At 39.5% G+C, this 16,555-nt stretch overlaps 1 protein-coding gene across 1 annotated transcript in view; it reads right to left on the bottom strand.

The window, feature by feature from the left end:
• Window positions 1-16,555, bottom strand: part of MIER3 (MIER family member 3) — a 104,173-nt gene that overhangs the window by 56,846 nt on the left and 30,772 nt on the right. The gene's annotated exons all lie outside the window — the stretch shown is intronic.

The raw sequence follows: 16,555 nt of genomic DNA, 5'->3' as shown, positions 1-16,555 counted from the left end.
GAACTTTTTAAAGAATCTGTCCATTTTTTACACGTTATCTTATCTATTTTATTGCCATATCGTTGTTCATAATAGTCTCTTATAATCCTTTGTATTTCTTCATCATCTGTTGTAATCTCTCCTTTTTCATTTCTAATTTTATTGATTTGATTCTTCTCTCTTTTTTTCTTGATGAGTCTGGCTAAAGGCTTGTCAATTTTGTTTATCTTCTCAAAGAAACAGCTTTCAGTTTTATTAATCTTTACTGTTTCTTTCATTTCTTTTTTATTTATTTCTGCTCAGATCTTTCCTTCTACTAATTTTTTTTGTTCTTCTTTTTCCAGTTGTTTTAGGTGTAAAGTTAGGTTGTCTTATTCGATGTTTTTCTTGTTTCTTGAGGTAGGATTGTATTGCTATAAAATTCCCTCTTGGAACCGCATTTGCTGCATCCCATAGGTTTTGAGTTATTGTGTTTTCATTGTCATTTGTTTCTAGAAATTTTTTTATTTCCCTTTTGATTTCTTCAGTAACCTGTTGGTCATTTAGAAATGTGCTGTTTAATCTCCATGTATTTGTGTTTCTTACAGTTTTTTTCCTTGTAATGGATATCTAGTCTCATAGCATTCTGGTCGGAGAAGATGCTTGATATGATTTCAATTTTATTAAATTTACTGAGATTTGATTTGTGACCCAAGATGTGGTCTATCCTGAAGAATGTTCCATGTGCACTTGAAAAGAAGGTGTATTCTTCTGCATTTGGATGGAATGTCCTGAAGATATCAATGAGATCCATTTCATCTAATGTATCATTTAAGACTTGTGTTTCCTTATTGATTTTGTTTTGATGATCTGTCCATTGGTGTGATTGGGGTGTTAAAGTCTCCTACTATTATTGTGTTACTGTCAATTTCTCTTTTTATGTCTGTTAGTCTTTGCCTTATGTATTGAGCTGCTTCTATGTTGGGTGCATAGATATTTACAATTGTTATGTCTTCCTGTTGGATTGATCCCTTGATCATTATGTAGTGTCCTTCCTTATCTTTTGTAATCTTCTTTATTTTAAGATCTATTTTGTCTGATATGAGGTTTGCTACTCCGGCTTTCTTTTGCTTCTCATTTGCATGGAATGTGTTTTTCCATCCTCTCACTTTCAGTCTATTTATGTCTTTAGGTCTGAAGTGGATTTCTTGTAGGCAGCATATATATGGGTCTTGTTTTTGTATCTACTATTATTCAACACAGTTCTGGAAGTCCTAGCTACAGCAATCAGAGAAGAAAAAGAAATAAAAGGAATCCAGATTGGGAAAGAAGTAGTAAAGCTCTCACTGTTTGCAGATGACATGATACTGTACATAGAAAACCCTACAGACAGTATCAGAAAATTACTAGAGCTAATCAGTGAATTTAGCAAAGTTGCAGGATACAAAACCAATATACAGAATCACTTGCATTTCTATATCCTAACAATGAAAAATCAGAAAGAGAAATTAAGGAATCAATCTCATTCACCATTGCAACAAAAAGAATTAAATATCTAAGAATAAACTTACCTAGGGAGACAAAAGAACTGTACACAGAAAATTATAAGACACTAATGAAAGAAATCAAAGATGACATAAACATATGGAGAGATATTCCATGTTCCCGGGGTAGGAAGAATCAATATTGTTAAAATGACTATACTACCAAACACAACCTACAGATTCAATGTGATCCCTATCAAATCACCAATGGTGTTTTTCACAGAACTAGGGCAAAAAATTTCACAATTCGTATGGAAACACAAAAGACCCTGACTAGCCAAAGCAGTCTTGAGAAAGAAGAATGGAGCTGGTGGAATCAACCTTCCTGACTTATACTACAAAGCTAGAGTCATCAAGACAGTATGGTACTGGCACAAAAACAGAAATACAGACCAATGGAACAAGATAGAAAGCCCAGAAATAAACCCATGCACCTATGGGTACCTTATTTTTGAAAAAGGAGGCAAGAATATACAGTGGGGAAAAGACAGCCTCTTCAATAAATGGTGTTGGGAAAACTGGACAGCTACATGTAAAAGAATGAAATTAGAACACTTCCTAACACCATACACAAAAATAAACTCAAAATGGATTAAAGACCTAAATATAAGACCAGAAACTACAAAACACTTAGAGGAAAACATAGGCAGAACACTTGATGACATAAATCAAAGCAAGATCCTCTATGACCCACCTCCTAGAGTAATGGAAATAAAAACAAAAGTAAACAAGTGGGACCTGATTAAACTTAAAAGCTTTTGCACAGCAAAGGAAACTATAAGATGAAAAGACAGCCCTCAGAATGGGAGAAAATGATAACAAATGAAACAACTGACAGAGGATTAATTTCCAAAATATACAAGCAACCCACACATCTCAATACCAGAAAAACAAACAACCCAATCAAAAAGTGGGAAAAAGACCTAAACAGACATTTCTCCAAAGAAGACATACAGATGGCTAACGAACACATGAAAAGATGCTCAACATCACTAGAGAAATGCAAATCAAGACTACAATGAGATACCACCTCACACCGGTCAGAATGGCCATCATCAAAAAGTCTACAAACAATAAATGCTGGAGAGGGTGTGGAGAAAAGGGAATGCTCTTGCACTGTTGGTGGGAATATAAGCTGATACAGCCTCTATGGAAAATGGTATGAGGTTCCTTTAAAAACTAAGAATAAAACCACCATATGACCCAGAAATTCCACTCCTAGGCATATACCCTGAGGAAACCAAAACTGAAAAAGACACATGTACCCACTGTTCATTGCAGCACTATTTACAATAGCTAGAACATGGAAGCAACCTACATGTCCATCAACAGATGAATGGATAAAGAAGTTGTGGCACATATACACAATGGAATATTACTTAGCCATAAAAGGAACATATTTGAGTCAGTTCTAATGAGGTGGATGAACCTAGAACCTATGATATAGAGTGAAGTCAGAAAGAGAAAGATAAATATAATTTTCTAATGCATATATATGGAATCTAGAAAAATGGTACTGAAGAATTTATTTACAGGGCACCAATGGAGAAACAGACATAAGAATAGACTTATGGACATGGGGAGAGGGGAGGAGAGGGTGAGATGTGTGGAAAGAGTAACATGGAAATGTACATTACCATATGTAAAATAAATAGCCAATGGGAATTTGCTGTATGGCTCAGGAAACTCAAACAGGGACTCTGTATCAACCTAGAGGGGTGGGATGGGGAGGGAGATGGGAGGGAGGTTCAAAAGGGAAGGGATGTATGTATACTTGTGGCTGATTCATGTTGAGGTTTGACAGAAAACAAAATTCTATGAAGTAATTATCCTTCAATAAAAGATAAATTAATTAAAAAAAAAAAAGATGCTTCATTCAGCCAGCCCTTTCTCTGACAACTCCCTCGTGCTTACTCCCAAACACTACAAAAGAAATGGAATCACTCACAGAGTTTATAACTAATGCTTGGATGCAAATGAAATCCTGTGCTCCTGAAAGACCAGCGACCCCAGCACTGGCTAATACAGTACCTACGCGTGTACTACACAGTCTGTAGAAGTGATGCAACTGCAGCTATGCAGAGGGGGTGACTTCCCACGAGATTTTATCCAGCCAGTATAGGAGAATAATGTGTCCCAGTGGCCTGTCATGGATGACCTTGCAGAATGAACATCAAGTTCTCAATTGATAGAGGGAGTGAGTACCAAGATCACCTGGGAAGATCTGTCAAGCCTCATATGCCCCAGATATCTTAGCCCCAATTCTGGTATTTCCTGCCTGAGACATAAGCTCCTAGAAGATAAGGAATTAAATCTGAAGTTACCTGCATCCAATAGAATACCTACCTTGCTGTGTAGGCTGAATATATATTTTTATAATCAGATAATTTGATTATGATCATAGAGTTTGGAGGGATTTGGGCCCTTCTTTGCTTGAAAAGACCTTAGAGTTCAACCAGTGATCTTATTTAGTGGCAGAAATTAGGTCCCAAGTGGCAATATGACTTGTCCAATATCATACATCTTATGGCTCAGCATGGTAACTGAAATTCCAGAATTCAAAATAGTTAATATAAAAATGTAAATTAATCAGTGAACATAATTATTTTCTGCAAAGGGCAAACCACCAGTTTTAGGAAATTAGTCAGATGGTCTGACTGCAGGAAAGAAAAGACATACTAGGCGCCCATGTCAAATGTGGGGGGTATGGGCCATGGGTCTGCCCTATGTTCAGGTTCCTGGCTTCTCTATCCTAATGCCAACCAAGCCTTGCTGTACAGTCCTAAGCCTACAAAGTAGAGCATGTGGGCATGGTTTATCTCAGACCGCAGGAGAAAAGGAACCAGTGTCAAATGCCAATTTCAGTGCTTCAAAGAAGATCCTGAGAGAGATATTCATTAATCAGGAACAATTTAGATGACTTCCATTTCAAGACACGTAATCTCTATTATGAAAACTCTCACCACAGTTAAAACAACTTTTCCTGAAGCAACAGCAAAATGAACATGGCTATCAACTTCATGGGGAAGGCTACTTACTTCTACAGTCAAGAGCCAAGAAACCAGAAACAGTTACTTCTTTTTCAATGGGCCAATGCCAACACAAAAAGCACAGCTTTTTAGGTTGTGCTTTTAGGTTAATTTCTTTTCAATATTTCACACTCCAAGGATTTAAAACATAAATCTGTTTGTCTTTGAATTGTTGAAAAGCAGGTTGTTATTTAAACAAACATACCACCACGAGTGACACTTTCTACGTGGCCATTAACATTCCACCTAGAGAAGATATTGATGAGGTGCAGTCATCTTACCAACTGTGATTTGGTGCCTGAGCAGCACAGGGAACACGGATGTGGAGGCTGTGTGACTTTGTCAAGCAAATGGCCCAGTCCCTTTTGTTACCCTTTGGACAGTAAGGGCACTTTATGAAACTGGGCTCTGTGAAGCACATACATTGTGTCTTAGGATTTTATCCATCCATCCAAATGATTTAAACCGATATCTAGTGCTGCCATAGGAAATACGTTTTTAAAAATATGCCTAGTCCTGATAAAAAAAAAATGTTTAGAGAAGCCCGTTCTTGGCCACTGTATTTCCAAAAATATCTCTTGCCTATGCCAACAAGTGAGCACACAATCTATGTTATCTGTGCCTTCAACCTCTTGCACTGTTCTTCGTCTTTGAAGCCAGCTGTTGAAGGGCTTTCACTGCAAGGTCACTCAGCCTCCAAAGAGGATCACTTGACAATGGCACACAGTCATCCGCAGGTAGAAGATAAGAGCCTTTGCAACTGTGTGTGGCCTGAGTGGTTGCACAACGTCAGTGAGATGAGAGAGGTGTTACCAGGAGAGCAAGCACTCCTTTCTGAAGTTAAAAAATGAATACCATTGCCTTTCTTGCCCTGAGATAACTGATTTGTGAAATCCATCAGTCAAATGAGATTTTAAAATCTTCCAATGGAATGACTTGCAGTTTATACAACATTCTATGAGCTTATCCTAAGATAAAAAAAATCATACCCAAGCCCTCATATTTTCATCTAACTCTGGTGTTAGTAGTTAAAATAATCAAATTTTAACAATTTTTTTTCTAACCAAGTAATTTCCCAGACAAATTTGAGAGTAAAAGCCTCCTTTATCAGAATGATTTCTATAGAATGTTAAATGTAGCACTTCCATTAATGTATATCTCAGTATTTAACTGCATCTTTCCAGGCAGACCTCTGACAGAGGAAAGTATGGAAGAATGGCAAAGAGTCTACCTACCCTAGGATAGGCTTACATTTAACTTTCCAAGGAATTTCAGGTGCAATAAATTTTCCCCCAAATTATTGTATGACAAGAGATGGTAATTTTAAGTAATGAGACTCAGCATTTCCTTCTTCTGTTGCCCATGGTATGATGATTTAAAGTCAGCAAGTCCTTGATCATACTTACAATCTATGAAATTAAAATATGGGTGTGGTTTTGATCAAGGCCAGTGAAATTTGGCAATTCTGAACTAGTTATAAGAACAATTCCACTTCAATTAACTTAAGAAAATAAAGATGTGAGCAAAGATTAACATACAAAGATATTCAAAACAGTATTTGTATTATAGGAAAAATTGAGAACAATTTTAATGCTCAATAAGAGGGCACTAAATAAATGATGGTACAGTCATTAAAAATGATGATCCAAATGTAACAGTATTTACTTTAAATGTTAAATAATAGGGAAGTTATAAAACACTAAAGACAGATAAGCTATTTTTATGGGAATATTTATCTATATACACAACTAGTCCAAGAGAATATGCAATATAACTATGGCTTATTTTAACTTTCTTCCTGCTTTCTAAATTTTCTAGGATAAATATATGAGGACTTGCATAACTTTATTTTTTAAAACATTTCATTTTAAAAAGAATAAAAGTATCAGAAACCAAAAATGCTACTTGCCAAATGTTTGTCATAAATATCTGCAGCCCCTCCTTTCTACCTGAAAAGTCAGAACAGGCTAACTGATGAAACAGATAAACCCTACATCTTGGCAGCTTTCTTAGGCAGCTCTTCTCTGAGCAGTGATAAGGCACTTTCAATCTACAGCCTTCCTAGATCCTTTGCATTAGGTCAGCAGGTGAAGGAAGAGAGAATTTGTAGGGTCGCACAGGTTTTCTTCAACAAGTCCCCATGTAACTCACAACAGTGCTACTGGCCAGATCTTATTCATAATGCCAGGTCTAAAAACTGAGAAACAGTTAGTTACCTGAAAGTGAAAGTCACTCAGTTGTGTCCGACTCTTTGTGACCCCGTGGACTATAGAGTCCGTGGAATTCTCCAGACCAGAATACTGGAGTGGGTAGCCTATTCCTTCTCCAGGGGATCTTCCCTACCCAGGGATCAAACCCAGGTCTCTCACGTTGCGGGCAGATTCTTTACCAGCTGAGCTACCAGGGAAGCCCTTAGTTACATGGCTAGGGGAAAAAGGAAATAATTTGGTAATCAAATTATTACCTACTTGTTATATAGAGGTGTGAGTGAAGTATTCTTCTAAGAACTAGAAAATGAGGAAATGAAACTAACCTAGCTGAAGTCAAGCCCAAGCCCCAGCAGGGCTTTCCAGGTGGCGCTGTGGTAAAAGAATCCACTTGCCAATGCAGGAGACAAGGGTTCAATCCCTGAGTCAGGAAGATCCCCTGGAGAAGGAGATGGTGACCAACTCCAGTAGTCTTGCCTGGAAAAGTCCATGGACAGAGGAGCCTGGCAGGCTACAGTCCATGGGGTTGCAAAGGGTTGGACACGACTTAGCGATTGAGCATGCACGCAAAGCCAACCGCAGTAAATAAATTATATCCAATTCCTACCTTTTGAGCAATGAACAGGAGAGAATCAAATGGATATTGCAAAAGAGGACATTCTCAGTTATGCTCTATACTCTAGGACTTAGTTTTTCAACCACCAACTCATGACCATGTTGCCAGAACAGAATGGCTTAATGCTATCCATGACTTCAATCCAGTACATGGCAGATAGGCTAAAGATAGCACCCAGAATGCATTGGGCTCATAAGAATGCATTGGGTCTTAAGAAACATGACTGTACCATAAGATCTTAAATTTTAGCACAAATATTAATATGCTCAGTAACTCAGTCATATCTGACGTTTTGTGATCCCATGGACTATATTCCTCCAGGCTCTTCTGTCCATGGGATTTTCCAGGCAAGAATACTGGAGTGGTTTGCCATTTCCTGCTCCAGGGGATTTTCCCAATCCAGGGATTGAACCTGCATCTCCTGCATTGGCAGGCAGATTCTTTAAAACTGTGCCACCTGGGAAGTCTCTTAAACATTAACAGAGTCAAATATTTTAACCCAAAATCTAACAATATTAAGCACTCATATAAAGAAAGAATGTATTAATAGAAAGATATTACTTTCAGAGACTTCAGTAAAAGAAAGAGCTAAAAGTAAGAATTTGGCAGTTTATTCATCACCATTCAGGGAGAGACATTAAATCATAATTTTAGCAAATATTCATTGAACTCTGTGGCTCAGAGGCTTGTAAATTTATCACACACATTATATCACCTAATTGTGTAACAAGTCTTATGAAATACCTTCTGTCATTATATTCTTTCAACAGAGGAAGAAACAGATGGTCGGGACGTCTAAGTGACTTGTTGAAGTTTTCAGTTTGTGTCAGATTCATGAGTGAACTGAAGGTTTTTGATACCAGGAGCTGAGAGGCAGTTTACTCATAACATCACATGGAACATGAAAATCATGCTCATCTAAGAAGTGTACCCTATGGCAGAGCAAGAGTAATTCATCATGTTCCACCATGGCCTGGATGAAATACTTCCCCAACCAATTGCTTCTAAACTTGGCTGGTGTCACTGGGAACTTATACAGTCCCCAAGCCCTATCCCAGCCATGTCTAAAATGAAAATCTCTATTAAGTAGGGCTCATACTCTTAAAAAGCTCCTAAAGTGATTGAGAATGCAATCACATTTGGGAATTAGTACTCCAGAATTTCCCTCGCCTCCCTCTGACTCACACAACTGAAAGATTCTATTTAAAAATTCAGCCATGTTGACAATGGGACAGTGTATCCTAGATGGTATGCATAAAATTCCACTTACAGGAACATTTATATTATTGTGTAAATTACTTGGGTTTCCCAAGTAGCTTAAATGGTAAAGAACCTGACTACTATGAGGAAGACCTGGGTTCGATCCATGGGTAGGAAAGACCCCCTGGAGAAGGGCATGGCAACCCACTCCAGTATTATTGCCTGGAGAATTCCATGGACAGGGGAGCCTGGTGGGCTACAGTCCACGGGGTCATAAAGAATCAGATACGACTGAGCAACTAACACACACAGTTTTCAGTTTTGTAGCTTAGTCTTTTAGGAACTTGATCAACACAACTAGATTCCTCCCCCTCCCCACCCCCACCCCAAATCTCTTCATTTCATGCTGTGGTTCTGTTGGGTGAAAAAGAGTCCTGGTTTGCCCGGAGCGCTTCTAGTTTTCACACTGAAAGTCTCACTTCGCAGATTTCTCTGGTCAAACTGGTACAACTGGTAGGGCGACCAATGCATCCCACTTTGCCTGCGACCACCCCATGCTTTAAAATTGAAGGTCCCGTGTCCCGGAAACCACTTGAGTCCCAGGCAAACTGCACTGGCTGGTCACCCCTACTTAGTCACAAATCAGTGCCTCCCTATAAGACTCCCTCTGCATAGTCTGATTCCTCTGCCCCCGCCACTGTGCTTTGTGTGCTAAGTCATGTCGGACCCTTTGTGACCCCAGGGACTGTAGCCTGCCAGGCTTCTCCGTCCATAGGATTTTCCAGGCAAGAATATTGGGGTGGGTTGCCATTTCCTCCTCCAGGAGATCTTCCCAACTCGGGGATCGAACCTGAGTCTTCTGAATCTCCTGCACTGGCAGGCAGATTCTTTATCACTGAGCCACCTGGGAAGCCATGCATACTCTGATAAACTCACACAAATTCTCTATTTTATCTCTTACTAAAGTATCCCATTCCCCAAGGACTCAATGATTCTAAAGTATTCAGGAAATGAAGATTTTATTCCTATGGAGGCCTCATAAGTTAAAACATACAGCTGAGAGGCTACACTGGGAACTTATTCAGAGAAAAGAAAACCATCATTTAGGATTTTCCAAAGATGGAATGTTCTGTAATTTCTTCACATTCTTTCATAACCAGGATTGAAAAAGCAAACAAAGGTGTGTTGCAATGACACAAATATCAATGGGAAGAATTTAAAGGGTCACACCAGGTAATGTGATCACAGAAACTCCAAGGTATCTGGCTGCTGCTGCTGCTGCTAAGTCGCTTCAGTCGTGTCCGACTCTGTGTGACCCCAGAGATGGCAGCCCACCAGGCTCCCCTGTCCCTGAAATTCTCCAGGCAAGAACACTGGAGCTTGGGTTGCCATTTCCTTCTCCAATGCATGAAGTGAAAAGTGAAAGGGAAGTTGCTCAGTCGTGTCCGACTCCTAGCGACCCCATGGACTGCAGCCTACCAGGCTCCTCCATCCATGGGATTTTTCCAGGCAAGAGTACTGGAGTGGCCTGCCATTGCCTTCTCTGAAGGTCTCTGGAATCTGCGGAAAAAAACTTAGAGGTCACCAAGTGTTCTCAATTAAAGAAGACCCCCAGTGCCTCCCTCGTTGACTGAATGCCTCTCTAATGTGGGGTTCAGACTTCACTCCTCATCTGTCACACTGGTATGTTTCAAGTGAGTGATCCAAGTGAGTGAGTTTGCCTAATAGATTTTTTTTTGTCTCTGAGACCTTTTCTTCATGTAAGAATTGGTGAGTGCTGGGTCAGTCATTTAGACATTAACACATCTGAATATTCATAAACAGGGTCTGTTTTAGTGTTCCCAAACTCTGCTTCATGAATAATTCACATGTTTGACAGCAACCTATGTTATTCAATTTATTTAAAGACTACAATCAATATAGCATGCTGCTCTAAAACATAGCAACCAGTCCTTTAACTGGAGTGTGCTTTACAATTTCTTTCCAGTTATTTCTCCATCACACTGAACCACAAATATAGGGTAATTACTAATAATTCTATTTCCATTTGCATGTCACCATAATCAACATATTGATTGCTTTTTGATGATAATAAATGGTTGGTTAAATTGAAGGTTTGCGATTAAGAATGTTAAGCTCTGATATTTATTTAATTCAGCTGCACCAATTTAGGTTGCACATGGTAATTTCATAAAAAGCCATTGAGAATCAAAGTAGTTATTTGAATCAAGTTATAAAGAGAGCTTGGTTTCCCCAGGAGAATCTGGCATTTGAGTAAATTACACCAACTAGGGGTTTGGTTTTGCCTCTCAGAGCATACAAAACACTTCAAGATTATGCTTATTCTGATATGTAAATAGAATGGAGGAAAACTTAGGAAATTTCTTAGGTTAATTTCTTATTTGAGGATTTAAAAAAGTAAGCCTCAGAGAGGGACTAAATAGAGACTAAATGAAACTTGCTCTAAGCATAAACAAGGTCTTTGGGTAAATAAAAAACAAGAATTATAGGAGAAATATGAAAGAATAGTCACTCTGGTAGAGAATTCGAGAGGTTAGCAAGACTTTGGCTTACAGCCAGGAAACCCATTTCAAAGGAATGAAAATCCACAATGTTTTATGAGATTCCTTCAGGAGCAGGCACCAAATTTTTGTATAAATCCAGCTTGATGATTAACAAAAATTAGCCCAAACTAGAATGATCAGTGTTAGGAAATTCTTAGTGACATCATTCAGAGTGCACTGCCATCTCACTTCCTTTTATTCTCTTTGAATAGTCATCTTTCAAACCTTCCTCATTTATTCATTTAAGAAATACAGTAAGTTCTGATGAGACTTGATCTCTCCCTCTACCAACCAGGGATATGATGAAGTTATTCAGAACCACCTTTCTTTCAAACTTTCTTAACTCGAAGGCATACAGTTCCTATTGTCATGTTTCTCAAATCAAGATGTATGATTAATATAGTCTTTCCTTCTCCTCCCTAAAGAAAAAAAGCTATTATTAATGCATAATCTCACAGTCCATAATGTCTTAGACAGAAGCCATGATAATATCATTGCTCATGGGTTCATGTAGACCAGAGCTTCCTTGGAAATATGTAATCTATCTGGACCATGCCTGACATTTTATAGAAACCCAAGTCTTTCCTATTCATAAAGTTACTGTGGGAACTAAGGTTTCCAGATACCCTACTTTTAGTGCATAATGTCAACACTGGACACCACTCCCGATGAAACTGCTTTGTCATCTCTCAACTCTTAAACTCTCTGCCCCAGAGTATTTTGTTTTCCCTTTCTCTTGCCTCAACCACTGCTTTTCCTTCCTCTCCTAAATCTACCCATCATGCTCTTGGGAAACCCTATTTCCTATACATGGACTGTACTCAACATCACAAAGTATTCTCTAGATCTCCTTGCCTAAACTGAAACCCAGACTTTCCCAAAGGAAACTGCTTGCCCTGCCACCCTCTGAATATTTGCTCTTACTCTTCCATGCATGATGTACCCTGAGGTCAAGAGGTTAGCTTGCCAGCATCCTCCATAAACAATGATGCATTCAGGCCATTATTTCTCCATCCTCTTTTCCTTTAAGGCCCATAACCTGGTTTTACTCTCCCCTGACTTTTCACTCCCTCTTTCCCCATTTATCACCACCAATGGTTGCTTCAATGTTCCACATGAAAGACCCATTCAGCACTTCGGTGTCTTGTTTCTTTACCTACTCAATTCCACGTACCATCACCTTCAGTTACTTCAGTTGATACATCTTAGACCTCACCACCCCTTAAAACGATTCCACCTCTAAAATTTTCAAACATTCCTATTAACTGTATCATAATCTCCTACCCTTACATTTCTCCCACTTTGTCCCACTGTCCTCGTCTTTCTTGTTTCATCTTCTCTGCATTTCCTTTTCTATCTAATCTAGACCGCATGCTCAGTTGATAAGTCATGTCCAGCTCTTTGCCACCCCATGGATTGTAGCCTGCCAGGCCCTCTGTCAGCAGGATTTTCCAGGCAAGAATACTAGAGTGGGTTGCCATTTCCTTTTCCACTCTAGACCCCATAGTCCATTACTTCTACCACTGTCTAATCCAGTTTCCTCCATCGGCTTCTTCTTTTGTCCTTCCACCACATATGCCCAGCAAATGCCAAACCTGGAGAACGCAACCACCTACCTTCTGTGTGCCATATCTAATCCATGGGCACCATTAGCGGGATACAATCCAAAAAAATTGTTTCCCAACTTTAAAAAAAAGGACCCATTCTGAACTACAACTACATATATACCCAGACTTACTCTCTCCCTTTCATGGACAAGACTCTACAAAAGAGATGTCTGTACTCAATATTTCTTCCTCCTTTTGTTGTTCAGCCACTCAGTCATGTCCGACTCTTTGCAACCCCATGCACTCCAGGCTCCCCTGTCAATCACAGGCTCCCCTGTCAATCACAAACTCTAGGAGAGTTTGCTCTCTAGAGTTTGCTCAAATTCATGTCCATTGAGTCTATGATGCCATCCAACCATCTCGTCCTCTGTAACCCCCTTCTCCTCATGGCCTCAATCTTTCCTAGCATCAGGGTCTTTTCCAATGATATCCCATGGCGACTGCAATCTTGGCATCTCATGCCACTGAAGTGACTCTCACTGAGATCTCCAACCCCTATTGTTAAATATTTGACTTCTGTAGCATCTAACCATCTTAACTGTGTCACCCTTTTAGAAGCTCTCTTTCTCTTCTTTTCTATGAAGTCATGTTCTCTTGGTTTCCAGCCTCCTTATTTGACCAATTCTCAGTCTTCTCTAGCCAGCTTTTCCTCTGCTCATCCTTGAATGCAGCTGAACCTCAGGTTCTGTTTTGGCTCTCTTCGCTTCTCTGCTGGGTGATCTTCATCACTTCTGTGCCTTCAATTATCATCCATATTGTGTCAGTTCAGGTTTTCCAAAAACCATTGACCAAGATGTGATAAAATGTTCAAATGATCTATTGGGGTAAACATAGGTAAAGGATACAGGGGAGGGAGCAGAAATAAGCTGGAAAATATTTAGATCATGATGTCATTCTGATACCTTGGAAAAAAGAGAAGGAAGGAGGGAAGACTGGGTAGGAAGAGTCTCAGGCTGCCAACAAGTTCTAAGAAAGTTCCAACCAGTTCTACAGAGAATCCTGGAATCAAAGTTGCCTGTTAAGCCCTGTAGCTGACTGTAAAGTATGGCCTTGATGTGAACACCGTGCAGGATCCAAAGCAGGATTGGCTGGGTCTGTCACTCAACTATGCTTCTCATAGTGGTTTCTCTTGAAGAAGGTCTGAATAATGCACTTTCAAGGCACTAGCATACATATCAATAAATTTCAGCCTTGGCAGGGTGTGAGAATCCTGATGGAGCTCTTAAAAACATATGCATTTAGATCCTACCTTGTGAAAATTTTGATTTAGTATTTGATTTTTTTAGTATTTTTTATTTGTAAAAAGCCTTCTAGAATTCTAATTTCTAGCCAAGTTTGGGAACATCAATTAATCAAATTGTTCTATTCAGTCTAGAGCTCCATCCTGAGGTCTAGACACATGCAATCAATTGCCTACTGGGTCTTTCCATTCAGATGTCCCATATTAAGATTAACATAATCTGCCCAAATTCTGTTCCTTCTCCTATAGTTCCTATTTCAGTGACTGCCAACACCTTTCACCTCTTAGTGGTCCAAACCAGAAACTGTGGCATCCTCAGGGAATTCCCTCTCCCTCATTTCTCAAAGCCACTTAGCCACCAAGTCTGTTGATTCTGCCTTCTTGATATTTTCTGAATCTCTCTATTCCCGAGTGCCACTCTATTAGTTCAAGCTCTCCTCTTGCCTCCATTCTTATCCTTGCTAACTCATTCTTCACACAGCCAGGTTACCCCTCCGCAACACACATCTGATAATGTCACTCCGTTGTCTCCTCATGGCTCTCAAGACAAGGTCAAGGATCCTTTATACATTACACAAGGCTCTACACATTTGTCCTGTTTTATCCCCTGCAGTCATCCTACTCCTTGCAGTTGAGCTACTTGCAGTTCTGGGAATATCTAGGCCTTTGGAGCAGCTATAACCTCTTCCTGGAATATACTGCCCACTCCTTACCTTGATAATCCCTAGTTTTTCAACCAGTCTCTGAAGGCTCCATTTGAATTCTCTTCTTTTTGTAAGCCTTCCTTAAGACCAATGTCACTTTCTAACTCCACCAAGACTGGGTTAGATGTCCTTGCTCTCCCCCCAAAGTATCCTATAATTGCATGGTTCACAATGATGGATGGGATCCTTGAAGCTATGATGTGCTTTCTTCACTATAATATCCCCAGCAATTAGCACAACACTCAGTAAATATTCATGTTTAAACTAAGGAGTGAGTGAGTGATGTTTGGCCTCTCTACTAGACACTGAAGTTCTAGGCAATGTGCCATGAGGGCTATGAGCAGTAGAAAGAGCACAGGCTTTGAATTCCACCATGGACTCTTTCTGCATAAACTTGGGCAACTACTTAACCCCTTTGACTTTCAGTTTTCTCATCTGTAAACTGAAAACTTTCCCTCTGGATTGCTATAATGATTAAATGAATTGTTATTTAAAACATGGTGCCTGTCATATGGAAGATACACTCGAAAATTCTAGTTTCTTGACTCTCCTCACTTTTACAATATCTCAGTTTCACTCTTCATCCAGTCAAATCCAACTTATTTTTTCTTTTCCCCTTAGAGTTGCTTCCTTCCTGTATATTAGACCATCTTCCCACAACTCATCTGCATAGCTGCCACTTTCCTCTTTTCTTTGATTTCTTCCAAGAGCTGATTCCTGTACCTCATTGCTGAGGCAGACACCACTAATGGTTTTTGCAGAAACTGTGGCGTCAGACACAGCAGCAGATCCATAAGTTACTGCACATCCATGTGAACAAAAGATAGGGCTTGAATTCCCAGGTGGGAAATGATAAATATAATTGCTGAAGTGGATGCCATTAATGGTTTTTGCAGAAACTGTACTGTCAGATCCTTCATCATATGGACACTCAAATTCCCAAGAGCAACCGGGAAAATAAATTCTTATGTATCATAAGTTCTTAGCTAGAACATGGGCATTAAAATACAATCTCACGTAAGTATCTGATAGGGACAAAACAAAAGCTATGTAATAAATCCTTCTCACCCAGATGTTCTAAAAGAAAAAGCTGACTTAGGACTCCTGTCCTACATAGATTAATTAACTAGCTAACTAAATTTTCCAGTATTTACTTAATGTCTTGTGTGCACCAAGCACTGTGCCAGGTCTGGGCATAAGTACAGTTTGGAACTAGAAGCCGTTTAGCACAGTAGTTAACAGCTTGGCTCCAGGTCATGTCTGCACAAACTCAAATGTAGACTCCATCACTCATGACTTGTGTGACCCTGATCATTTAACTGCTCTGGGTCTCAATTTTCTTATCTGTAAATTGAAGACAATGGTAGTACCTTCCTGATAAGTTTATAAGGAATTAACGAGTTAATACATGTTAGGTGTTACTTAGAACAGTGCTTGCCATAGAATGTACTTAAATACATTTACCACAATTATCGTGGAAATACATAGGAGGGCATGCACCCCAGGCTTGGAGACCAAGAAGGGCTTCCTTGAGGAAATAATGCCTAATCTGAGACTAGAAAGATGTGTGAGGTGAAGGAAAGAGTACTTTAGACAGCAAAAACAGTCAGCCCCAGTGACTACGATACAAGATAGAAGAGCATTAGTTGAGAGTTGTTGGATTATTGTGTGTGTGTGTGTTGGAAATAGGAGGCTAGAAAGAGACATGATAAAATAAGCAGGGGTGCCACATGTCTTCCACATGCCCTTCACATTGTCCCCTTATCTACCCTGCTTTTTGCCCTGAGGCTCATTTCTATGGACCATCCCTGTGGCTCTGCTGCTTACTGGTTTCCAGTTGTGTTTGGCCAGTGAGAAGCTCTGAAAGACCATCGGACAGAAAGAGG

This window comes from Bos taurus, chromosome 20 (assembly GCF_002263795.3).
Source record: "Bos taurus isolate L1 Dominette 01449 registration number 42190680 breed Hereford chromosome 20, ARS-UCD2.0, whole genome shotgun sequence".
In the NCBI taxonomy this organism is placed as follows: domain Eukaryota; kingdom Metazoa; phylum Chordata; class Mammalia; order Artiodactyla; family Bovidae; genus Bos; species Bos taurus.
This window is presented reverse-complemented; position numbering and strand designations above follow the sequence as displayed.